Source organism: Otolemur garnettii, unplaced genomic scaffold, assembly GCF_000181295.1.
Source record: "Otolemur garnettii isolate 467f Iridium unplaced genomic scaffold, OtoGar3 scaffold00001, whole genome shotgun sequence".
NCBI lineage: Eukaryota > Metazoa > Chordata > Mammalia > Primates > Galagidae > Otolemur > Otolemur garnettii.
In genome coordinates this window covers 16,084,513-16,095,663 of record NW_003852396.1, presented here as the reverse complement: position 1 = coordinate 16,095,663, position 11,151 = coordinate 16,084,513, and the positions used below count along the sequence as shown (strand labels likewise).

At 42.6% G+C, this 11,151-nt stretch overlaps 1 protein-coding gene across 1 annotated transcript in view; it reads left to right on the top strand.

Annotated features, from left to right (window-relative positions):
• The first annotated feature begins 1,356 nt into the window (after nt 1-1,356).
• The window catches only part of PRSS23 (protease, serine 23), a 19,011-nt gene continuing 9,216 nt past the window's right edge, over nt 1,357-11,151 (top strand). Inside the window, exon 1 of the mRNA XM_012803781.1 lies at nt 1,357-1,394. The gene's annotated coding sequence lies outside the window, so the exon portion shown is untranslated. The remainder of the gene's footprint in view (nt 1,395-11,151) is intronic.

Below are 11,151 nucleotides of genomic sequence, written 5' to 3'. Positions count from 1 at the left end.
GGGGTGGAAACCCAGGTTTGAATCCCCTCTCCAACACTTCAAACTGAGAATGTTATTTAATTGTTTTGCCTTAGGCTCTCACCAGTTTAAAAAAAAAAAGGATATAAGTCGCTACTGCTCAGGGTTATTTGGTCAAAGGCACTAAGTAGTGGGCAGTGTCTGGCACACGGTACATTATAAATGGACATTATTATTAATGATGGACTGCAACAATATCAATGCTGTAAGTACTCTTTAAACTATAACTTTGCACAAAACAATTTTATTGTCTCACTCATCATTTCTCCCCTAGACAGGCAGGCATTAGAGTAAATACAAGGGTTGATTGCTATCAAGCTTAGACCAAGAATACCCAACCTCTGAGTGAACTTCATTTCCCTGAATCTTGGAGATCACTGGGCAGGGCTGGGCAGGGGATGAAAGAGTTGATGATAAAATTACGTATTGGAGCTGGGTTGGGGGCTGCTACCAAGGCTGGAATTTGCCTTGAAGTCAGCAATCAACCCTTCAAAGCTAGGCTAACAAATCAAAGGCTTGTCATTTATTTGTTTTTAATTTACCCACAGGAAGGTTTTTAAGGATTTAATTGTTCAATTTTATTGCATGGGGGGGGGTAGGAAGTGGGGAGAGAGAGAGAGAGAGAAAGATCACTATCTTTTGTCCTGAAAGAGAACATAGGTTGGATAACCTCCTTTTACAAACAGGCTATTTATATAACTATGAGGTCATTGTAGTTCAGGTAGTTTAGACTTCCTGGGTCTTCCTGGATTGGAACGTTTTAGCATTAAAACAGAATGTTGTGTCACTTTGGAATAGTGTCATGTTGCTAGGAAGAGCCCATTTTTATTAGCAGCACAATCCTCAAACCACGCTTTCCCTACCCGATCCCGTTTGATGAAGTGGAGAGTTCATACTTCCTCTGATGATACACAGCTGCCTGAACAGGACCTCAGCCAGCCTCGAGTCAAGGGTCAAAATGTTTACATGCTCCAGGAAAAGCCAGAAGGCCCAAGACCGGCCCACTAGGAGAGCATGAAGCTTGTGGGTGTAGCGACATCAGAGCTATTTATTAATGGTTTGGGCTTTTGCCTTGATTTTCCGAAGGCAGAGCCGATAATGTGAGCAGCTAGAGAGCCCACAGAATCTAGGGGCTAAGTCGTCTTCTCACTAATTTTAGTCTGCTGTAAACCCGGATAAAAAAGTCACTCCTCCTTGAACAAAGTCCCTACCTGCAGCTGCTGGTGTCAGTACTGGAATCTCCTCCCCGTGTGACCTTCGTTGCCTCTGTTCCCAAAACTGGCACCCTGAGAACTCGTCCTTCCTCCAGGCCACAGGCACGGAGCTGCGGCAGAGGGAGCCTATGCAGCCACCTAAGTTCAACTTGCCTTCATGTGGTAAGTCCCACCTCACTGCCCCCAGCTCCCAGGAGAGGGCTTTCTCTTGAATCAGCAGTCCAAGAAGGGCCTCCTCTGTATGGGATGGGAAAGGTAGGCCTCATTGCATTCTACAGGGCTTGGAAGTGAAAAAAAAACACAGGCGATTATTCTTGTGGTTTCCCTAATCTGTGTACCAAAGGCAGCAGGAGCCAGGTGGCTTGTGCTTGAAATAAAACAGGTAACTCTTCTGAAAGAGGAGGAAGCAAATTGTTTCTCCAGATACAAATCCTGCTCTCCTCATGGGCAGGCCCCCTTTAGCCGGCTTTCAGAATGTGACAAGTTGCTGCCATTTCTAGTGATGGCTGTGGGGTGCTTGTCAGGAACTCTCAACTCCACAGCAATAGAGGAAAACCTAGAGGCCTCAGGCTGTGTCTACGAAGTGCCTAAACAATTAAAAATAAGTCTCAAATTTAACTCACTGTTGTCTGTTTTCAAGGTTAGATATACTGATGGTTTCAATCAAAACAGCCAAACTAGCTTCCTTGTTACCTAAATGGCTCCCTGTCACATACTCAGGGATGTCCTTTCATGGGCCCCGTTACTGGGGAAGCTTGTATCGAACATGTGAGGGCTACAAAATGAGTAATATCCAGTATCTCCCTCAACTAGGTTTACGCCAGTACCTATCCATAGGGCTGTTATAAGATGATGATGAGTATCTAAAATAATTTGAGGCAGGCACTGTGCATATTAACATTTTGATGTATTTTCTAATTGCCATAATTCACTACAACCCTGTGAAGAGGGTCCTGTTCACTACCCCTATTTCACAAATAGGAAACAGGCTTTCCCAGTGGACCGACTACTTCCTGTCTGCCTCCATTCCATCAGTTCTCCCTCCTCCCCTGCCCTGCTCTGTGCCCAGCCGGCTCCCTCATGAGAGAGTTTGGTAGGCCTCAGGATGGGAAGGTAGAGGGAGAAAAGGTCAGGGTGCTTCCTTCCCACTGCCCCCCTCCTTGGGGAGCAGTTGCTCGCAGCGACTGCATCTGTCCATGGACTGCTCAACAACTGCAAGCAGGCTTCCCTCCAGGGCGCTGCTGCTCACCGGGTAAGCATTTCCTACCTGCTCCTGCCCAAGAGCGGTGAAGGCTTCCCATTTTGCTAGACCCTGGGGTGCTTATTTGTTCTTGTTTGTTCCCCCAACTCCGTCCTCACCTTCATAAGTAGCACTACATTGAAAGTCCCTTCATTTGAACCAGTCTACAGTGAACTATGCTCCTGCCAAAACCCTGATTGCTATACCCAGCCAAAAAAGGTGCAGACCGAAGCCACAAACTCAGAGTATTCAATACAGAGGAGAGGAAACATAAACTGATAATAAAACAAATAAAATGATATAAGCCCCAGCAAGTGTTATGGGAAATCAAAGGCCAACAAAAGTAATTTATGGAGGATGTGATGATGTGTTAGGCCTTGAAAAAAAATGGCCAGAATATAAACAAGTGGATAAGAAGGAAAGTGTTTCAAATACGAACCAAGACAGCGAGGCACAAAGGCACAAATCCTACCTCGGAAACAGTGGTTCAGTCCCAGAAGTGGGGCATCTTATGAATGGTGTTTCCCACCCTGCATTCTTTACAATTCTACTGTTCTAGGAAATGTTACTACTATATTGAAGAAAAGATTCCAAGGTCCAATAAGATTAACTTTAAGATAAGTGATATTAACTAGATCTCTTTACTCAGGACTTCTCAGAGCATTTAAAATGCTAACATGCAGATTTAACTACTTTCTTTCAAAGCTATTTATTTACTTTTGAGACAGAATCTCAAGCTATCACCCTGGGTATAGTGGCATGGTGTCACAGCTCACAGCAACCTCAAACTCTTGAGCTTAAGCTATTCTCTTGCCTCAGCCTCCCAAGTAGCTGGGACTACAGGCACCCATCACAATGCCTGGCTATTTTTTGGTTGTAGTTGTCATTGTTGTTTGGCGGGCCCGGGCTGGATTTGAACCAGCCAGCTACGGTATATGTGGCTGGCACCCTAGCCACTGAGCTACAGGTGCCTAGCCCAGAGCAATTTATTAATATTCTTTAGAAGTATGGGAGGGAATAGAGTTTGAGAAACACATATTGTCCAATAAGATTTTATAATCCCATGGGACTCTCTGATAAAGCCATTCAGATACTTTGCAATGTCCAAATTCAGAGTACACTCTGGTTCTGCAGAACGCCAGTCAGAATGTCATAAGTCATGAATAAATGGCACCTAGAACGCCATCATCTAGCCATAGTATAAGTTGTTAAATGTAATTAGCAGGCCAATTAGAAACTGAATTTATTATCTTGACATGACCTATAAGGAAGCAATGGTGAACAAACATTAAACAGAAGTTCAGATTTATATTCTGGAAAATATTGGAGCCCCAAGTGGTAAAGTCTCACACACAGCATGTCCTGTTCCTGGTGGCTGGCAAGCCAAATTATTTCAGATCTGATGTTTTAAACTAATTAGAATTAGTAATTCATTCAACCATTTATTAAATTAACATTAAATGAGCCATGTCCTCTGGACTATACTGGAAAACTGTAAAGGCTGTAAACCAAACCATACAGGATGTCTGCTTATAAGGGGCTCTGGACCACTTAAGTTTGAACATGTAAATATATACAATAACAGCATAAGATCCAATTCAACACAATTCTCTGAAACAGAGAATAAATTTACATATCTAGCCCTGAAAGGTTTGGAAGCCTTAAGAGAACACTTGATATTTGAGCTGGAAGGATGAACAGAATTTGCCAGAAGGAAAAGCAGAAACCTCATTCATGAAAGATACAAATTTGGATATCCAGACCCCATATTTAACCTCTTAAAAGCTTACTCCAACACTTACAGATTAAATATAAACGTAAATCGAAGACAAAAGAATTTTCCAAAAATGCTTTTGTAAAGTTATAAAGATTTGAGAAAAAATTTTATGACACAGAATCTTCATTTTCTCTTTAGTTCTTGATCATGATATCCTGTGTGAAAGTCGGTGTAAATCAGAGAAGCCCCGTGCTGGCTGCTGGAGACTTTCTGACTTTGACCAGAGAAAATGAGAAACAAGGAGTTATTTCAAAATGTTTCTAATTTTTCAGTTTAAAATAGCATTCATGGTATACAGGAAATTGCCAGTACCAAGGCCTATTTTTCTTCCTGATAATTTTAGATTGCTATAATCTAAGTAGGATTAGGATAAAGCTTCTCCCATCTCAACCAACATGACAATTTAACTCTACAACGGGATAACCCTTTTATGTTAAGCTTTTATATATTATACGTTCACGAATTTGTATTCAGAGTGTGCTGCTACCTATATTTCCAAACACTTAAAATGAGTAATCTATATTTAACAAAGCCAGGAATTTTTAGAAAGTTTTAAAGGCAATATGTGTGTTTTGTTTTATTAGTGCTATGCAGATTTTTTGTTGTTGTTTTATTTTAGTGGCTCATCTTGTTAGATTGGTTTTTTATTATGGGGGTTTGTTGTGGTAAGATTTAAATCTAGCATTATAAGATTATAAGATGAAAACCCAACCTGGTTTGCCCTTAAAACACTGAAAAATATGTAGGCGTTATAATATTAGTGGTTCGATAGATGTTTGTTGAATGAACTGATGATGCCACAGAGGAGAATGGAAAAGGAGACAAAAATAACACCTTGGCTCCAGGCAGTGCCCGGAGCTCAGTGGGTAGGGTGCCAGCCACATACACTCAGGCTGGCGGGTTCCAACCTAGCCAGGGCCAGCTAAAACAACAATGACAACTACAACAACAAAAAAAATAGCCGGGCTTTGTGATGGGCGTCTGTAGTCCTAGCTACTTGGGAGCCTGAGGCAAGAGAATCACTTAAGCCCAAGAGTTTGAGATTACTGTGAACTGTGACACCACAGTACTCTACCCAGGGCAACAGCTTGAGATTCTGTCTCAAAAAAAAAAAAAAAAAAAATCTTGGCTCCCATTTGAATCTATAATTTTTTCTAAATTCAATACCAAACTCTCTTGCCTATATACTGGATTGAAGATACAAAGATTTGGGGTGCTAAACTGGATTCATATGATAAATTTTAGCATTGATAATATAACGATTCATTCATTTCACAATTTTCTAAAATATGTTTTGAACATTCACAGTAGTGATATCTGTAGTGATAATAACAAGTAATGCCAATTGGCAATATATTTTGTGCTCATTCCAACAGCCCTAAATTAGCCCCATTGTACAGATAGGAAAAGTGAGGCACACAAAGCCACAAAACTTGCCCACAGTTACCCAACAAGTAAATGAGTTTTAAATTGACTCCAAGTCAGTCTGAATCCAGAATTCCATATCCTTTGGTACTCCAGGAGGCTGTGGTAGACACTGTGGTGTGGGTTATCTTCCCATAAGGATTATAGTTATCATAAACCCAAGACAGTAAGAGCAGATCATCTAGGCTGTCTTTTTACAGATGAGAAATTAAAGGCAAAAAGTGTGGCAATTTGCCCAAGATCACGCAGCACCACCAGGAGATAGGTATAGAATGCCTCCCACCCCTCACCCCCACCAACCTGTGTATTCCCATTTCAGTTCTCTTTTCACTCACTACATGGAGCCAGGAATAAAACCAATTCCTCAATAAGCTACTAGGTCCATATTACACTTTGTTATTATCACCAAAGACATAAGAAACCATATAGAAATGATTTTTAAGTATGCAAATCTCCTTAGAAATAATCCTTGTTGATGACTTTCAAACTGACTTAAATTATTGAAACTGGTCTCATGAAAAATAAGGCCTGAAACTGAGTTTAATAGTTTAGCCTTAGCACTAGGTCTCTCACCTTCCTGCCACCCTAAGTTTTCAATTATCACTTAGCCCCATCTTATTTCCTGCTTTGAGGCCACTTAACAGGTCATTACTGAGTTGCCGCACAACTAGAATACAGGCAAGATAGAATCAAAAGGATGTTTAGAGCTGGAACAACATCAGCATCTGATTCAACCTCCTATTGTCAGCATGAGAAAAGCAGGTCTGGGAAGAAGTACAGCACAATGGAACCTGGCTAAAGAATGGAACAGACTGGGCAGAAGTCGCAGCTGTGTAACTTGGTACTTTGGTATGGCACCAGGTGTTCTATTTAAACACTTTGAACCTCCATCGCCTCCTCTGCAGAAAGGAAAAAACCACAGTTCCTCTTTTTCTATTTGTCTTGAAGGTCACACGCAATAAAATATATTCCACAGTACCCGGCACATAGTATGCGCTCACTAAACATATTTAGAATTGTTACAATTTAGTCCTAGTTCTGTTCCCTTAATTCACACATTAATCTTCTCATCCACATAATAGGTATTTTTCTTCTTGTCTATGTTACAAAGTAGCTTTGTGAATCCAGTGAGATAATGTATGTTAAAATCTGTCCAGATCTTCATCCTTTGAGCTTCAGCTCAAATTCCACTGCCTCTGGGAAGCCTTTAGGACCTACTAGGGTGGGAATTAGTGATTCCCTCTTCCATAAATGCTAGCTTATTTCTGTACCCTGATCCAGCCTATATCTCACTTTCTCCTATACAGTAGAACCTCCCTATCTTGACCAACTCCTTAAGTTAACCTAATTTTCATAGATCAGATAGGCACTACATGTACATATCAGTACAGTAGGCCTAGTTCCTTATATTGACCAGTTTGTTATAGTCCTCTGGGTAGTCAACTTACACACATTCTATTGCATTTGACTTTATTTTGTTTGTATCTGTTGCATAAATTCCTTAAGGTCAAGAGCATTTATTATCTCTCCCACAGCCCCAGTAATCTTAGACAGAGTGGCCATCAGATGTGTGGGCCTCTAGCTGAATGCCTTTTTAATAACTCAATTGCTATCCACATGAAAGTATTTGAGAGTTACAATTATGGAGTTGAACTGAGTTCTTAAGAAGCGGTGAGGGCCAGGAGGAGTGAATTTATTGAGCTCAGGAGACTAGCCTGAGCAAGAACAAGACCCCATCTCTACTAAAAATAGAAAAACTGAGAGGCAGGAGGATCACTCCAGCCCAAGAGTTTGAGGTTGCTGTGAGCTATGATGACACCATAGCATTCTACCCATGGTGACAGAATGAGATTCTGTCTCAAAACAAAAAAAGCAGTGAAGACTTTGGTTTTTTGTTCTTTTGGGGGTTGGGGGTGGGATGGAGCAGGTACAAAAAGAAAAGCAAATATTTAGGCTCATCTAGGCTCAGCTTGAGGACACCTGTTAGTTACAAAGGACGTTTCCCTCAGAGGTCAAAGTGCAGCTTTATCACCGTTGTTGTCCTTATGGCAATAGAGATGACAACTTAAGAGCCAGTTAGTGGCCTCTCCTTTTCCTATTGATTGCTCCAGTAAATAACAAAAGCAGATGGCATATGTTCAGGCCCTGAGCTCCCAGGGGTCATCTCTAGTTAGAACCCCTGCTTATTAGCTGGTTAGTGGGCATTAGTCCCTGCGACCAGTGAGAGAGGGCTCTTCTGTGCTCTTTCTTGGGCCCTTCAATGCCTGTTTTTCTCTCTGAATTATAAGAATAATCATCTTGTTCTCCATGACTCTACCTTAAACATTACAACTACTAGGAAAAATTAGCCATGCATGTCAAAGCAGGTTAAGGGAGCTGGGAGAATCAAAGGAGAGCTGAGCCCTGTTCTTTTTATGTGACAAATATAATAGCTAATTTTGTGGGGGTTTTGAGTCAGAGTCTCACTCCATTGCCCATGCTAAAGTGCCAGGGCCTTAGCCTAGGTATGTATAGCAACCTCAAACTTCTGCCTCAGCCTCCTGAGTGGCTGGGAGTATAGGCGCTCACCACAACACCTGGCTAATTTTTTCTATTTTAGTAGAGACTATGTTACTTACACAGGTCTTGAACTCTAAGCTCAAGGGATCTGTGGGATAGAGTCCAAGGTTAAAAGTCCTAGGCACTAAGGACAAAGTAATCTGGAAAAAAGCCAAGAATCACTGCTGGTCCTGAGTACTGAAAACAATACTCACTAGACACAGAATACTGTTCCAGCCCTAAGTCATATATGAATAGTGATCAGACAAAAGTGCAGTAGACAGAATGTGTTAAGACTTCAACCATGCAGATAAACTACTTGTTTTTAACCTTTACTCTCTCTTTGAAGCTTTCCACTGTAATGTATTTTCTCATGTCTGCGATTTCAATAAAAGCCAGTGAGGAATGCTGGGGGAGGTCATACCCTTGTCTCCCAATGAGGAACCCCAGGAGGGTCATCATACCCTCCTTATCTCTCTGTGTGCAGTGCTTGCTGATGTTAGCCTCTCCAGGTCCCTCAGTGCAAATGGGCTGAGTCAGTATTTTGCTTCAAGTTGTACCAACAGAGATTCTCCCACCAGTAGTACAGGCATGAGCCACCACACCCAGCCTAACAATACCTAATGGTTTTATTTTCTTTTTTTTTTTTATCATCACTGTGTACATTAATGCAGTCATGGTGCTGGTTTTATATACAATTTGAAATATTTTCATCAAACTGGTTAACATAGCTTTCATGGCATTTTCTTAGTTATTGTGTTAAGACATTTATAGTCTACTTTAGTAAGTTTCGCACGTACCCTCGTGAGATGCACCGTAGGTGTGGTCCCACCAATTATCCTCCATAGCTAATGTTTATTAAGGGCTTACTCCATGTAAGGAATGGTTCTAGCACTCTGTGTATACTAATTTATATAATTCATTCAGTTCTTAACCCTGTGAAGGAGTCCTGATTTTACAGAGGAAACTGAGGCACACAGAAAGCTTAAGCCAAAACCCACACAGATATAAGTGGCAGATCTTGGAACAGCACCCAAATGGTTAAATGCACTAGCCACTCTTAATTATGTTGTTGTATGGTCTTCCTGTGGCCATCTCCTTAATTTTGTGCCTAGCACATATTTTGCATGTAAAAAGTGCTCAATAAATATATTCTGGAGAAAATCTAATACAACTTGAGCACAGTTGAGTCGTCTCCCTTCTTCCCCTTCTTCCACCTCCACTTCTAAATCCTCTTGACTTTTAATGATGATTATCCAATTGAGAGCTACATATCATTAGAGATCCTTAATTTAATGTTGTCTTCATGTTTATAATAAAGAATGAAGTGATCTCATACCAAGGGCTGATCCGAGTGCCTGTATGTCCTGTTCCTTGACACCAAGAGTTACTTCTTCATCCCTTGTGCTAATAAGAAAGGAACAGCACGAAGTTCATTCCTAAATAATGTATTAGAGTCAAGGGAAAGTCACATGTTACAATGACCTAGGGTGTGAGCAAAGGAGGTGTGGCCGATGGAAAGAAGGAAAGAGGACAAGGAGCTGGGTCAGTATGGGGCACGTCACACTTACCAGAGTGATGCAGCTACAGAGAACTCCAAGCTGCCGACCCTCGGCAGTCAGTACCACGTGATCCTAGTAGTTGTTGAGGAAACGTTACTAATTTAAAATGTATTCATCTGGAAGGGAATTTTTATATTCAATTTATACATTTGTTCTGGTTTTATTTGCAAGTTGCTCAAAAGCTGTTAGGTAAAATTTTAGCTGGTTTTATGTCTATATGTTATTAATGAAACATTTTAAAAGAAAGTAATACTGTTAAGGCAAGCCTGGGGAGGTGTAAAAAAATTTTGCCCTTAAAACGGTGAAAACTATTGGTTTCCTACATATGTGAATTTAATAAACAGTACACAATGATGCATTTAGGGCTTTCCTGTTTAAAATCAATTACAAACACAAACACTCATATTAGGTATGTCATTAACACCTCAGTGCGAATAGACCCTCCTTTTTCTTTTCAGGCTGATTTCAAATTGTATATAAAATTAGACCCTCCCTTTTTGAGAGAATGCTTTCTTGGGAGAAAGAAAAGCTAAGTGGCTTGATGGGGAAAGTGTGGCCTCGGAGGAAAATCTTGTCCTACCATTCCATGCCTGTGTGACTGTGGGTAAGTCATTAACCCTCTGCACCTTTCGCCACTAGGGCCTATAAAGGTGGTTCACAGAAGGTGCTCAGTACATGGTCATGTGTACTACGCACCACTGCATTGGGGAGGGACGGGAAGACCCTAGTTACCTACATCCTTAAATGGCAAAGTCCAGGTTGGCTAGAGGAAGACTCCTAGATGTGGACCGCTTCGTGAGAATGGGGGAACCGGGCCCACTGTGTGAGGAGGTGGCTCCACCAGCTGGTGCCCCAGTGAAGAACTGAGGCCGGTGGGCTCACCAGCCAGCCCACCATTCGGAAGCCCCTACCGTGCTCCGGGCCCCGCACACCCCACGGAGCGCTGTAGGGGGCTGCAAAGCATCAGTAGTCCTACCGCCGGGACGCAGGTTCAGTTGCTTGGAGGGACCTGAGATAACAGGCTAAGCAGTTAGGACACCGTCATCACCTGAAGCCGCTCGAAAAGTTCGTGGGATGAGGAGCGCACCGGCTCCGGGCCAACTCCTCAAATTTGCCCGGATGTGGCCCGCGCCCCAATTCTAGGCAGCTGGGGGTGGGGATTGCCTTTGCAGGGGGCACCCCGTCTGCGCGAGCCTGCCGCGTCGTCCAGGCAGCGAGGGTCCCTGAAAGGGTGAAGGCGCACGGGTTCCCGGGCAGGGCGAGTGATCCCGAGCTGGCGCTGGCGGGCGCAGAGAGGCCGGGACGCGCGGGGGCCGCGACGCCGCCGGCTCCCACCTGCACGGGCCGCTCGGCGCAGGTCGGCTCGGCTCGGGCGGG